We start from the raw sequence: 363 nt of genomic DNA, 5'->3' as shown, positions 1-363 counted from the left end.
TTTTGCAGGACAAGCCCTGGTGAAGGAGGCTGGAGGAGGGAGCTGGGCTGGAGCCCTGGCCAGATCCGCAGCCACACGCCAGGCCAGTGAAAAGGCGGCTTACTCCGTGTTTTACACTGCCGGGGCTTTCACTGCTTTGGTTTTAAATATTTCTCTAAGATCGGGGTGCTTCGCTTCCCCAACGGTGTTTGATACACACAGTCAGCAGCTCTGGCAATTAAAAGGCTTGATTAGCATCTGAATCATTCTCCTCGCACAGATCCCCTTCACCACAGCAGCAAATAAATGGCAGTGGTGATGAAAAACCTGCCCCGAGCCCGCAGCCCCGCGCAGCCAGGACCTGCCGAGGCTGTCTGGGGCTCC

Source organism: Buceros rhinoceros, unplaced genomic scaffold, assembly GCF_000710305.1.
Source record: "Buceros rhinoceros silvestris isolate BGI_N320 unplaced genomic scaffold, ASM71030v1 scaffold26140, whole genome shotgun sequence".
In the NCBI taxonomy this organism is placed as follows: Eukaryota; Metazoa; Chordata; class Aves; order Bucerotiformes; family Bucerotidae; genus Buceros; species Buceros rhinoceros.
Note: the sequence above shows the minus strand (reverse complement) of the source record.